The sequence below is a fragment of the Physeter macrocephalus genome, chromosome 10 (assembly GCF_002837175.3).
Source record: "Physeter macrocephalus isolate SW-GA chromosome 10, ASM283717v5, whole genome shotgun sequence".
NCBI classification, from domain to species: domain Eukaryota; kingdom Metazoa; phylum Chordata; class Mammalia; order Artiodactyla; family Physeteridae; genus Physeter; species Physeter macrocephalus.
Window position 1 is genome coordinate 85,642,538 of NC_041223.1, and position 12,088 is coordinate 85,654,625.

At 39.0% G+C, this 12,088-nt stretch overlaps 1 long non-coding RNA gene across 2 annotated transcripts; it reads left to right on the top strand.

The window, feature by feature from the left end:
- Positions 1-4,059: 4,059 nt before the first annotated feature.
- LOC114486994 (uncharacterized) lies at positions 4,060-11,693 on the top strand. Of its 2 annotated transcripts, none has more exons than XR_003681556.2 (5): positions 4,060-4,707; positions 5,403-5,945; positions 10,388-10,566; positions 10,956-11,175; positions 11,534-11,693. It is a non-coding gene; the product is annotated as an uncharacterized lncRNA (long non-coding RNA). The 2 variants fall into 2 exon arrangements; XR_003681555.2 differs by having other exon boundaries at positions 4,528-4,707; positions 5,891-5,945.
- Positions 11,694-12,088: the final 395 nt, after the last annotated feature.

Here is a 12,088-nt window from a genome sequence, read left to right on the forward strand (position 1 = left end):
CATTAATTAAATGGCAGCTGTTGCTTTACCACTTGTAGGGGAGGAGAGCAACTAGCTCCAAAATAGATTTCCAAGGATAAGAACATTTCCAGCTAGTAAACCAAATAAGAGCCTGGTTGTGTTTTGTTTTGTGTTTTTTTTTTTTTTTTTAATGAGTTTTGCAGCACATGAGTGAAGAGATGAGGAGCAATTAGACTTGTGGCAATAGTTATGCATTTAAAGTAAGAGTTCTAGTCTGTTGTTGGAAATATACATATATATCATGCTAATCACAGCTACAGAGTCTAGCTTCCACTCAGTTAAGCATTCATTACTCTCTGATGCTCTAATGAACATTTAAGATGTCTGTTGATTTTTAACTTGTAATAAAAACAATATGTGGTCATTAAAGGTTTAGAGAATACTAAGAAGCAGAAAAATAATCACCCATGGTCACTGATTGTTATCCCCATGTTTATATAAAAAAAATTATGTTCAGTCCAATTACTGATCAAAACTGTTCAGTAATGTTTACTTCCTCAATTCCATGACATTTAACAGATTCAACTTATTGAGCACTTGTTTTATGAAACATGGCTCTAAAAAAAGTCCCAAGTCATACCTGAATCTATATATCACGTAAAATTTTTAAATTTACATGTAAATATTTATCATAGAATATTTATTATAATCGTTCACTTTTTGTTGAGTTGCTATTGCTTACAGAAATCTGTGCTATAGTATTTGCCATTAGTGATTTTCATCTTGGTAAAGTTCATTTAACCAGACAATGTATATAGATTTTTCCCAAGGTGTAAAAAAGCCTTCTCTATAGAAATTTAAACTTACAGACTCAATCGGAAAATTAATTCCATAATGCAACCTAAAAATGTGTACTTTAAGAGATCTTTGGAGTACATTGACCCTCCAGCCAGTCACTTCCATGGGACAGACCAGCTTGTTTCTAACGCACCTGCTGCTATAGAAGAAGTGAAGTGATTAATCCCTTCCTGTTGTTGCTGAGGTCATGAGAAGTTAGGGGGTAGTAAGAAAGTCCAGAGATGGGGAAATCCCAGGGAAAATGGTGAACACAGCCAAACTCACAGGGTTAGGGGAAAAGTCAAGGTCTGAAAGAGAGAGTAGAGTTTGTAGTTAGAATTTCCACATAAAGGTAAAAATATATGTGTCCAAAAGTAAGACAGAAAATATTCTAACGGTCCACAAAAGAAAGACAGGATAAAAGAAACAAAGTCACTGGGGAAAATGGAACGCTTTGGAACAGTCTCTAAGAGAATGGGTTGTCTCCAGTTGGCACACTTATTGGGAAAATAGAGAATGCAAGGACCCAATCTCCAGTCAAGCAGCAAACCAGTTAGTGGGATCTCAGAGCACCAAGGCCAGCTGCCACAAGACCCCCGATGCTGAAATAGGGAAGCAGCTGTCACTCAACACCTTACATTCTCCGAGTTGGCTCCAGAACAGCAAAGTGATTAAGAGATTAAGAGCACAAGCTGAGGAGTCCAATTGCCTGGACTCAAATCGCAGATCTGCCACCTGCTTGTTGGAGGGCTGTGGGCAGCTCCCTCAGCCTCCTTATCTGTAAACGTAGAGTGTACGAGTATCTGCCTCACTTCTGCCTTGTTAGTGCCTAACACATAGAAAGCAGTCATTAAATATTGGCTACTTTGTTGTTTATTATGATCATGTGATAGAAAAGGTAATAGACTCAGCCTCAGAGGACATTGTAACTTCTACCAAGTGACCTCTCTTCCTTCATCCTAGTACCTTTTTCTTTAAAATGAAGAGATTGGATTAGATAACTGGTTCTCAACCCTGGATGCACATTAAGATCACATAAAAGCTTCCAAAATAGATCAACACTTGGGCACGCACTCAGGCCAGCTTGAATCAGAACCCCTGGGGCATTGCCTGGACATCTGCATTTTCAAGGCATCCCAGGTGACTCTGACACACAGGGAGTGTTGAGATCTGCAGACTAGATGACCTGACGGTCCCGGGTGAGCTCGGAGTCTAGAGGTGTCCACCCTCTTTGGTATGGGTGGCTCCAGGGCCAAAACTGTATGATCATCGACAGTGTGAGACTCAGAGCCCCCACGCCTGCTGGAAGTCAGACCAGCTGTGGCAATGCCAAGAGAACTAGGAGGTCTCACAGAATGTCTGAATTATCATGCAGTTTGGGTGCCAAGAGGAATTTAGAATAATTGAATGAGAAAAAGAATACTTCCAGAAGCCAACCAGTGAAGCCCTTTGTCTCCAAAGGATATAACACTAATTCCTTCCCTCCTTTGACACTGTTACACCTTTTTACATAAAGACAGGGAGGACAAAAGGGAAATTCTTCGTGTGTTTGTTGTAAGGAAGTCAGGAGAGATCATGTGAATGAAAAAGAGTGCCTTAATGAAATATAATACATCACGACCTTTATTTTGGATTAAATAGGTCTATGCCACAGAGCAAAGAGTGTATTTGCTTCAGGAAGGTGTTTAGCCTGTCAGGTAAGTAGCGTACAAGTCCTGTGTGCTGACCAGTAGTGAGCATGTAGGAGCGGGGCTGGGGTGTGCTACATAGTTGTGACAAGATGCTGTTTGTAATTCATAGAATAGAATTTCTCAGAAGGTAGAGATTCATTCTGGTATGTGTTTATTCCACATGAAACATTCACCTTCCTGGGATATTAAATCCTACCACCTGGGATATTTGATACACCGGAAAAGTAGAGTATTTATGGCCACTGGCGTAAGAAAAAGCAAAGCATTATCTGCTCCATCAGAATTGTATTAGAACAGCTCTCCTTTTACTCCAGATAGTATAAAAGTTAGTACAAAAAAAGATAGTACAAAAGTTAAGTGTCATACAAGTAAGTAGAAACTCAAAAATTCCAATTATATCCAGATAGTCAGATTTTTGGCATCATTGGAGATGACTTGGGTTTTAATAAAGATAAAAGAATTAAATAGAGTAATAAAATATCTCATGCCCTTGTTCCACTGTAGCAAACCACTGGCTGAAAAGTATCAGGTAATTTTCCTTAAACTACAGTCAGCTCTGTTTTTCAGAAGGAACAACATGCTGTTAGGTTGACAACTCACTCCCTAAACAAAGTTACTGGGAGTCAATAAGGGCTCTTATACAGAATGAGACTTTCTGTCCCCTTCCTCAGTACCTCCCCCAACAAACTTACACACACCACCAAAGGCTTCTTCCAGAATTACTGCTACCAACAGCTGGAATAAGTTTGTTGCAGGACTCTCTCTTGAACCACTTAACAAACAGAATGCTCATGACCAAGGCAGAGATCTGCAGAGCATTTCTTTACAATAGAAGGGGGAGTTCTAACTTGTCAACAGGAGCAACAACAGACCAAAACCCCCAATGGCATCAAAGGATCTGGCTACAATAGCACCTATAATAGATCATAAATTCAAATGCTCCAAGTCTTCCTTCTCCAGAGAATCATCTCAGCAGTGTAGAAGCCGAGAATCACGTGCCATCCACCACTGTGCAAGAAGAGCTTCTGTGTGCCAGGGCCCCAGGTCTAGCTCTTCCTGGGTTGCCCAGCTCCGCAGGCCATTACAGCTTCTGGCTCCACTTCAGGACCCTGGAGAAGAGCCCCATTGGCCTTTTGACCCCAAATCTCGTTGTTCTTTGCTCTTAGAGAATCTTTTCAGACTGCAGGGTCACATTTGACACCTTTCACCAAAATGTCTCACAGTCACCGAGGTAGAGGTCCTCCTTGAACAACTGCTTGCATTACAAGAAAGTGGTGAAAATATGGGCTAAATAAGATCAAATTGCCTGGGTTAGAATCTCAAATCTACCACTGAGCAAGTTACTTATCATCTATAAACCTCATTTTTCTAATCCATAAAACAAGAGATAAAAATAGTGCCTCATCGGGTTGTTTTGAGAAGTAAATAAAATCATTCAAAGTGACTGGCACAGAAAAATCTCCAGTATATGCTATTATTGGCATCACGTATATATACTAAATAATTATGCATAGCTCTATAATACATACATTAAGTAGATAATCTATATTATATGTAGCTGTTATTATCATTATATTATCTATTATATCACTATATAAGAATTGGGATTCAGATGTCCCAGTCATTAGTAGGAACACCTGGCATGCTGGGCAACGAGCTGTGGAATGAACAGAATATGGAAGGTAGGGATTTGTCACCAAGGTTGAGGGGCCCCCGAGGAGTGAATTCTAACAAAGCAGCTGCCTTCCTTAAGGACCAAACAACCGGCTGTGACCAAAGCAGTTGGTCTGGCGGTGTCCAAACCAGAGGATGAGATCTATCAAGACAGCCTGTGAAAGTTAAGCTTATACGTAAAGGCCTCTCCCTCGTCCAAATTCCAGGCTGCCCGTGAAGCATGCGTCACTCACTAAACAGTTAATGAAACACAAAGAGCCTTGAATATCTCAAGTGTCACATTTCAAGACGTATAGAATAATTAGGAAAAATCTGAGCTGGCAAAACTCTTCCTGGCTTGTGCTGGCAAGCAGACCATCTTTGTTTTCCATTAGTGTGTGTTGTCGTCACAGTAACTGCAAGGCTCCAAATACAGGCCCGGGGTGTCATTTCCTCATGTACTTAGGCTGCCACACTGAAATAGCATTATGAACTCAGCAATGCCTCTTCCTTTCCTGTTGTACCTCAGTCAAAGAAGCAGGCCCTAAAAGGAGTTACTTAAGACGTAAGTATATTAAAGACATATAAAGAAAAATAAAGTCCATTTATCCCTATTACTGTATCGCCTATGACTCATGTGTGTGTCGGGGCGGGGGGGACCTTATTTTTGCAAAGATCTTTTATATAAACAAGGCAAGTTGGCAGTAATTTGATTGTCTTGGTGATGTCAGCAGTCTACTGTTTTCAATCAAATTGCCTTTTGGCTTTAAATCTGTAGCAAATCAGTTTTCAAAGAATGCATTTTGCCAACTCTGATATGTCCGTTTCATGGCTTTCTTTCACCTGCTCCTTACAAAGATAAGCAGCAGATAATGCACTTCTTCAAAGTAACTTGGAAAGATCGAAAGATTGCGATTACAATTATTGAAAAAGCAAAAAAGAAAAAAAAAAAAAAGACTATTTTCAAGTGTAGACATATAAAGTCCTTGGCCAGTGAAGCAACAGTTGTTTTCATCTATGTTTTGGTGAAGGAGGTAGGTGACAGAATTTGAGCAAAAAAGCAAAAACAGAAAAATCCCTGAACCTTAAGGGTTCAATGAAAGTCAGACCACTGGAGATAAATTCTGCATTAGCTTTAAAAATTCTTTTTAAAGTCTGTCTTTCACAGACCTCAGAAACACATAAATCACACAATATTATGCACATTGACACCATTTCCCAAAAAGGAAACGCAACACCAACGTTCTTTTGACTTTTCAGTGCTGCTGTGGCTTAAACAAAGCTCTCAGGGACTGGAGTGCTGGTTAATATCGTGTTTCTTCATCTCTTTCCTGGGAGTTTCTCAAGTTCTGCAATCAGCTGGTCAACAGCCAACTGGAGCTGCCCAATTCATGTTGGACTTTCCTTATTCTAAGTTCTTACACAACTCGCTGCCTAGCCTTTGAAATTACACTGCCTCAGCTACTGCCATGGGGAAAGTTGTATTCTGCCTGCAGCCTTTTCTCTTCTCTGATTAGCTAAAGAGTAGGACTGACCATTTAAGGGAAAAAGAAGAACATAATCCAATATATTTTCCTGAGGTTCCCATATTTTTGCCCTAGAGCCTTTATAATGTATTCTTTAAAGCCAGGAAAATTCTTTTCTTCTTTTCTTTCTTTTCTTTCCTTCCTTTCTTCTTTCTTTCTTTCTAAAACAAGGTCTTCATTAGAGAATGATTATTCTGAAATTCAGTTTGCCTTATCTTTTAGAAACTCATCCTTTCAATTGTGAAAAATAAAGCAGCAAAATGGACAGGTCTAAACTGTGAGTACCCTGCATAAGCTAGTAGAAGTTACTAAGAAACTTCTCCACTTTTGACTGCTTCATATATTTTTGTTAAGTTAAATATACAGAATAGTGAGCACCCCATAATATACTCATACATCTTTATGAGGTAACACTCTTTTTTTGCTTTGGAATATACTTTCTTGCCATGTTTAAGAGGAATGAGCAGGATTAAGGGCAATGAGTAGCAAGAATTCACTTGTATTTGGTGAGGCTGAAGCTAGTGTGAGATAACCTTTTTTGGTCTTTTCATTTTTATCTGTTACTAGGTTAGTAAAACAAAACAAAACATCTAAGGGAAGAAATAAAGAATGATAAATTTAATAATATATTCCTCCTTGGAAGAGGAAGTCTCCCAGCGTAGTCGGCTATAAAAGAGATACCCAAGCGCTACGTATAAACACACTTTATCTCCAAGTGCAAATATAGAAACCATGGAACAGTCTATGCTGTGGGTGATTTCTTGGCCTTTTTAGTAATAATTCTATAAGACAGCACACTGCTGAGTGATAACGGAGGGATTGAAACATAAATTCCATACTAAATTATTGGCTGGAGCTCAAACTATGTCTGCTTGGAGTACACAGCAGCAAAGTATGTCCCTGACAGGATTCCACATTTAAACAATACATTCTTCTGTCTTTCCTATGATCTGTGAGCCTGATTTTACAAACCGTCTGTATCTAAGATTTTTGTGTGCAACAAAGATTCAACTAAACAGATAACTATATTTAAGGTGTACTAATAAAGCAAGAATAGCGTGAAATGATTGAAAAGTCTATTGGGCAACTGTAAGTTTTATCAACTCGTTTAATCTTTAAGACAACTCTATGAGGAAGCTAGTATTACTACCCTCATTTGAGAGAGGAGGAAGCTGAGGCACAGAGAGTAATTTGCCCAGGGTCGTAGTGAGCTGAAACCTAAATTCAGGCTGTCTGACTTGCCTATGCAATTAGCCTTTCCTGCCTCCTCCATCTGAATGACACATCCAGCTCAGACATAAGGAAGCAAAACACATTTTATTAGCTTATCTTTCATTCCACTGCTACATATCTTAAAAATAATTAACGTATAAACAAATGTATGTTGCGGGCTTTCAGGTATTATTTTTCTCATAAGCTGTCACCAGCCTTTTTTCCCTTAAACCTGTCTGCTGAAATAGATCTCAGCCTAAGCTCACCCCTTCACTTCCCATGATGCTGCTGTTTTCAAACCCACATGTTAGAGAGGGGACAAATTAGTGAAGATGTCAATTAAACAAGCTCTGTAAAATCTTAATTCTTAGGGCAACTGTTTTGTGAAGAAATGCTCATCTTCCAAAACAGACAATTAGCATTAGTTGAAAACGTGTATTTTACCAAAAAGTATCACTTCTAAAGAATAAGTAAAAATTATAACCACTGGGAAATCATTGCTAAATGAATATATTAAATATTTCATAAATTTCTTTGGGAAAATCCCATAGTGATTCTTGGTGAACACCCATTTAAAAGAGTAAAAGAACACCCATTTTAAAAGAGTAATTTTAAACTCCTTGGCCATCTTAAAATGTAAAGAGAATTCTTTTCTTTCGGTGAACAAGGAAAAAATTAGTTCAGAATCATGAACTAATCATGCTTTATCTCACACAGTAAGACTACAGGTTTCAGGAGTGATGTAAAATAAAACTGAGAAATGTCTCTTTTTAAAATATTTAGGGAAAAATAAAAAGGGATAAGCATGATATTTAAATATTTTCATGTTCAAGGCCAGATTTTAATCCATGATGACCCACAAATGGAAGGAACCATGATTTAAATGTATAGTACCAAAGGTAACTATAAATAGAATCTGGTACCAGAAGATGATAAAAGTATACGAGTTATAGTATTTCGAGCTCTAGGTGTATACACAGGAGATGCATGTATAAATATATATATATATATATATATATAGAGAGAGAGAGAGAGAGAGAGAGAGAGAGTCTTTATATATCCCCCTTCCTATTTCATTCCCAGGAAGTACATCGTCTCCACAATCAAGTACACGAGCGTAGTCACAATTACTTGTAATTTTTCTGTACTCGGTAAAACTATGAAGACCTTCCCTGAGAAATTTTTGAGATTAAAAGCTATTAACCACACTTATAGTTGCTTGTCTTGATTTTATACTTACCTATACTTTCTCACATGCTCATCATTAGAAATCCAGAGCCAAAAATGTTCATAGAACATCCACAAGGTACATGGGGCCGAACCGCTCCAGAGCCAAGGGATGCTTAGGACAATGCTTTGTACCTGGTCGCCTTCATAAAATTGTTCTGAATTTAAAGAAGTAAACCCTGCTCCAAAGGACCCTAGTTCTAACAGAGCACCAAACAGCCCAAACCAAGAAGGAATCACTTCTAAATGGTATGGTCTGGGAAATCATTGTGAAAGTGGAAGCCACTGGTCTGGGTTTTAAACAGTGGGCAAAGTCTCTACAGGAGAGAGGAGGAAAAGTGTTCTAGGCAGGAGGAAATGAAAGGGGCAGAGGTGGAGCATTGAAATATGCAGTATGTAGGTGTTTGGAGAAGGGCCCCAAATCTGAACTCTCTGAAGCAGAGGGACACTTGTTGTTGAGTAGTGGGAGCTGAGACTGGAAAAGTTAAGTACATGCCAGATGATGGAAGGTTCTCAAAATACCCAGCCTAGGTGTTTGGCAGCAACTAGTTGCAAAAGATAAGCGAGGAGTAGGAGAGACAAGCATAAGGAAATTAACCCCATGGTCATGGGCAAGGTGGTCTGGTTGGCAATGTGGGGGTGGAAGGAGAGCAGCTCTGTTATAATCCAGACCAAGGATGAAGGGAACAGACCTTAGGGTGGCGGGAGAAACGGCAATGGGCTCTCTTGTGGTCAAGGGTCAAAATAACACAGACGTGAGCCTGAGTGAACGAGAGAACACAACCTGCACAGTTGATTGTTCATAAACTGGAGGAAAGCACGTGCTCTAACCTGAGCTATTTTTGACTCTCAAGGGTAAACTTACAGTCCTGAAGACAATGATACTCAAAAATCAATCCATCAGGAAACGTGGTTTCACCCAGGGCCAAATGCTGTACTCAGTTATCCTCACACTGTTCCACTAACTCCAAAAGAAATTACATGCCTCCGAAATCTACGAATGGCAGATTTTGGCTTTACACAGACATTTGTAAGCCAACAATGTGACCCTTCCTGAGATAAAAACAAGAAAAATGTAAAGCATTTAGTTCAGACTTTTTGAAACTCTTTAAATACAAAGCTACTTCATCTCCACTAAAGCACCAGAAGTTTCATTCTCTGATACCAAGTTTACCAGAGTGCATTTTGCACTGTTACATTCATTATACATGATTAGCTGCATTTACTCTGTAAACTAATCATGCAATCAGAGTCATGAAATATAATATGTACTGAAATGTATGTACTATTTCATTTTTCTGAGCATATGATATATAAGCTTTAATTAGTTTTTCTTAAAATAGAAACATTTACTGAAAGAGTTGATACATTCTTGTCAACAATTTGTTCAAAACTGGTTTGGGGCAAATTACTTCTTTAAGTTGACAAAATAGACTCAAATCATTTCTTTTAAAATGTGCATTTGTATCTTCTTTGAAATTATCCTTAGTTTAGAATATTTTTTCAAATTATCATGTTCACTTAGAGGAACAAACTTCTTACACAAATCCAACCCAACTACAGACACGAGTTACCAATACTAACCACGTCACCAATGTGCAGCCATAAGTTTTGTCAGATTCAGTGTGACATTGATCACGCTAAGCAATTCTGATAAAACAGCATGGAAACTCATGGAAGGGGAGACAATACACCAGACAAAAGGAGGATTTCCTTCACACTATGGTGAACACATTCATACACACATACGTGCAACTTAGAAAGATTTTTTTCTAATACATTCAATTTGAGTTTTAAAAATCAGAATCTGTGTCATCTATATGCAAGCAATTACTCAATGTCTTTTTAAAAAAAACACAAAATAGTATTCTCCTGGATACTATTCAACAACTGCAAAAGCAGTGATCTGAAACCAGGCATATCTTGTGCCTAGTGAGAAGCACTCGGGGTGACTGTAACGTAACGAGGTTAGAACCAGCACAAGGTGTACCAGTGTAATCAGAGAATCCGGCAAAGGAGAAGCCAGCCAGTCAAAAGCACAGCAACACAAACACCACGCAGGACTTGCCTCTCATTTACCACACAAGTTGCTCAGCTAGTTTCATTATATGAAAGTTATTTTGCTTCTAGGGAAAATATCCCTTCCATTGGCTAGCCATCCTCATTGTGAAAGGACTGTGAAGTTGTCCTTTGTCGTATTTCTGTTACCTGCCAGAAAATGATAACTTGGCAGAAATATTTTGATCGCTATTAAAGCATCATTACAATCTTTGTGTTTAGAAAACAATCGGATAATTCTGAGAAAGAGATGACTTTCTGATTCCTTAAAAAGAATTCACAGTGATCGCCATATTTCCTAAATGTGTTATCACATAGTGGAACAGTGAGAATCAAAGGAAACAGACAACACAGAATCGGAGAGAGCTCTCTTCTTGTGGAAACAGAAATTTCTTAAGAGAGTAAGTAGCTGTGTATTTTGGTCTTACCTGACTGGCAGCTCGTCTAACCAAAGGTACGTCCTTTATGGAAGTAGCTTATCCTTGGAAGAACCCAGTGGCTTGCCCCACAGCCCAAGAGAGACTGGAGTTCTGGAAAACTATCCAGCCCAAAAGAATACAGAGGAAAAAGCTTTTCCCACTTTCTTTCCTAGGACTAGCCAATAGCTGAAGTCATGCAGGAAACTGGGTAGAGAGAAGGGGAAAGCAGCTTCTTCTCCCTGAAATCCTGATCAGCAGAAATTGGAGGCTGCTGTATATCTCCCACCCAGACTTTTGTTTAAAAGTTTTTTCAACTGTTGCTAGGTGTTGGGTTCTGAGATTAGGTTTCTCATCTTCTGCTTCCTTCACAGCACTGTCAGAGCAGTGACTTTGTCGAGAAGCTGAGCTCGCGTGTGCTATATTTAACCAGTGTTCTCAGCAAGTCAAGCCTGTCAACAGCTGAGAAGTTTGGAGCCGGCTCTGCTCAGTTCCTCGGCAGCTGGGTTATCAGTGGATACAGCTCTGCTCACCCTGTAAAAGATTGCGGGGAAACGGCAGACCCTTTTAAGGACTGCTGCTCATTACACAGAGGTAATTATTGTTGGAAGCCCTTAAATGCAGATTGTGATTTGGAACCTCAAAGCAGTTGCCTTGAGCAGAGCAATTTATCAATTCAATATTCTGCTCAATTAGGCTTTCTCAGATAGACGGTCTTAAATAGAAAAGGCTTTTAAAACTGTATGACAACTCTTGGGAAAATTCACAGTTAGAGATCATTCCCAGGCAGCTTTTTACATTGATGTGTTGCATTCGTAGCTAGATTACATTTATACCTGGCATATCAGACTTAACCAGCTTATATACCTGACTGTTATTAAAGTAAGTTTATCATAAAGGAATGTCTATAACATTATGTTTTTGAAAGGTAAATCTTAGCGTTCTCACTCAGGTCATTCACTCAAAGCAAGAAACGGAGAACACTCCAGGAAAACCAGGACTTCAGACACCTCTGGTTGTCGACAGCCTTGTCTCATCATTAAACCTCCAGTCTCCAAAGCCAGAGAGCGATCACTTCTACCCTGAACTCCAACATAAAGAATATCTCAAGATATTTTTATTTGCTTCATTCTATGTCGGAAAATAGTATGACTCTTCCAAGACTAAGAATCATGAAAAAAAGTGTGCTTAAAACTATTCTTGGGACTCCCTTACTAATTACATATGTGAAGTTAACAGTAAGAGGACCTGAGAGAGTGTCTTTTAGCCACAAAGTAGGAAGGGAGACACACATGCACACACGTGCTCACACACACAAAACCACACACCATTACTGGCTAACAGACTAGAGTATTGCCCTGACAAAAATCTTGCCAATACCACTAAAAATGTTGACCCCTTTCCTGAGATCAATTTGTCAGTTTAACGATACCGTTTTTAATGATACCCTTTTTTTGACATGCAAACTGAAGTTGGACCAAGGAGACATGTAAAGGCATAGATAGAG